This window comes from Nelumbo lutea, chromosome 1 (assembly GCF_056320005.1).
Source record: "Nelumbo lutea isolate HS-2025 chromosome 1, American lotus-T2T, whole genome shotgun sequence".
In the NCBI taxonomy this organism is placed as follows: domain Eukaryota; kingdom Viridiplantae; phylum Streptophyta; class Magnoliopsida; order Proteales; family Nelumbonaceae; genus Nelumbo; species Nelumbo lutea.
The window spans coordinates 203,054,653-203,057,500 of NC_142684.1; positions in this window are offsets into that span (position 1 = coordinate 203,054,653).

The following is a 2,848-nucleotide window of genomic DNA, read 5'->3' on the forward strand; positions in this document are numbered from 1 at the left end:
AAGTCTTTGAAATGTTGCATCAGCATTTCTTAGTCCGAAGGGCATGACCTTGTAGCAATACAACTCGAGCTCGGTTATAAAGGCTGTCTTTTTTTCATCGGCAAGGTCCATCCTAATCTGGTCGTAACCAGAATAGGCGACGAGGAAGCTCAGCAACTCATGCCTTGAGGTCGCATCCACTAGGCAGTCGATCTTGGGCAGCGGGAAGTAGTCTTTTGGGCAGGCTCTATTCAGGTTGGTGTAATCGACGCACATGCACCACTTGTCGTTGGCCTTTTTTACCAGAACTGGGTTAGCTACCCAGCTCGGGTAATGGACTTCCCTGATGAAGTCTACCGCTAAGAGCTTCCCAACCTCTTCATCAACTATCCTCCAGCATTCTGGGGCGAGGTTGCGCTTTTTCTATCTAATTGGCCTGACTAGGGGATCAGTATTTAACTTATGAGTTAGAACCTTGAAATCTATTCCGAGCATCTATGCCGCGGACCAAGCAAATATATCTAAATTTTGTAGTAAGAAGCTTACCAGGTGAAAATGAAGTGGCTCCTCGATCAAAGCGCCGATCTGGAGAGTCTTGGTTGGGTCATCAGTGAAAACCGGGATCTGTTGGCGCAGCTCGCTCGTCAGCATACTTCGTTGGTCGCTTGAGCTCGATGTCAGCCACTAGCTTTGCTTTCCCCTTGAGGGTAGCTACGTAGCACTTGCGAGATTCGAGTCAGTCACCTCGCACAACTCCTACCTCATATTTCATTGGGAACTTCATTTCCAGATAGTAGGTGGATACTACCACACGTAGGGCGTGCGTAATGGGTCGACCTACTATGGCATTGTAAGGAGAGGGAGTTGCAACCATCAGAAACGTGTGCTTGAACCTTACGATATTCGGCCACATGCCTGCCTCCACGGGTACTGAAACTCGCCCAAGAGGTCTGACCTCATCGCCGCTAAAGCCTACTACGGGAGTATATGTCGGCATTAGGTCACTTTTTTGGAGTTGCAGCTTGTCGAAGGTGTCCTTGAACAATATGTCTGCCGAGCTACCCGAGTCCACCAGGATGCGCTTGACTTTGAAGTCGTTGAGCCTCAGTTTTATCACCAAAGTGTCATCGTGAGGATACTGGATCCCGCGCACATCATCCTCCATGAAGTAAAGTGGCTCTTCAAGTTGAGGTCACTTTGGCGGGTTCTGCTCCTCATTTTCTAGTTCACGGACTGAGGTTCGCCCAGCTGCTGAAGTACACCTTGCGATGATGGACCCGCCAGTAATCATATTGATTACTCCATGGATCGGTCTCTCCTCGGGCAACTGTCATGGCGACTGCTCATTCTGGCTATTGCTGGACTTGGGGGCATTCCTTCTCTGGTCTCCTTACTGGTCTGCTTGCTGATCTTCCTGGCTTCTTTCTTCTCGCTGTACAAAATTTTTCAAGTACCCGCAGAGGATGAGCTCATCTATCTCGTCGCAGAGGTTTCTACTGTTCTTCGTACTGTGCCCATGGTCTCTGTGGAAGTGACAGTAGACGTTCCTATTTCTTGTTGCAGAATCTCCCCTCAACCTAGGAGGCCACTTGACAAAGGAGGAGTCCTTGATGGCCATTAGGATTTCTCCTCGCTTAGCGTTGAGAGGTGTGTAGTTCATCCTTTCAACAGATGGGGTCCTGGAGCACCGACCTGACTTGCGAGATCGCGAAGGGGATCGGCCTCCCAGACTTGTTTCCTTCTCTACTCGGGAACTTACTCTTTCTTCTTTTGTGTCCATCATTACCTGTGTTGTCACTGTCTCTTTTTCTTTTTTCTATGGGGTTGTCGGTCTTCTGGTTCATCTCCTCTTCGGTTCCGATGAACTGGTCAGCTAGCTTAAGAAATTCTGTGATGTCTTTTGTTTTATTGGCCACCACATTCCATTTGAACTTTCTGTGTGTTATTCCCTTCTTGGTTGTTGTGAGTCTTACTGCCAGGTCTAAGTCAGGGATCTACAGGCAGGTGTCGTTGAAGCGTTTGATGTAGCTTCTAATCGACTCCCCTTCTCTCTGAACCACATTGAAGAGGCTCTCTTGCGACCTCGGGCAATTCTTGCTAGTGATGAAATGCGAGGTAAACAACTCTGCGAACTGCGCCCAGCTCTTGATCGATCCTGGTGTGAGGTTCCGGTACCATGTCCGAACAACCCCCTTGAAAGTGGTAGAGAAAGCCACACACATGCAAGACTCGTCAGCCCCAGCTAGGTGCATCTGGGACTGGAAGGAATCCACATGATTATTAGGGTCAAAAGACCCATCATACTTGTCCAGGGGAGGCATTTTGAAATCTTTGGGCATTGGGGTCGCCAAGAGCTCGAAAGACAGAGGAGACGACCCAAAAAGTAGGGGAGGAGCAGCCTTTGTAGCTATCGAGCTTGCCTCCTCCTTACCTTTAGCATGTTCTTGTTGGTTCGGTCTCACTGGCTGGCTGTTCTAGGCTAAAGTACGGTGTGCCTTGAAATGCCTCCATTGTTGCTTCTTTATCAGCTTGGCATTGGACAGAGGGGCCTTGCCTTAAGTTCACACCCAGAACCCCAAACCGGCTACCTGCGAGTGACCCACCTTCTTGTTGCAAATGCCGAGGAAGATTGGCCCTGTTAGGTTGAGTATCCCCAGATCTGATTCTAAGGTTCCCTTGCAAAGCAGGTGGAGTGACTTGACCGTCTCCCCTTCCGCGAGGTGAGACCTGACTCCTGGGAGGAACTGGGACTTGGGAGGTCTCTTCGCCTCGGTAGGGGGATCGAATGTTCTGGTTCACACAAGGTGGTCTGTTCTGATTCTACTGGGCCCCTGGGTGTCGAGGTGGAACTGGCAGCTGGCTCTGCGAC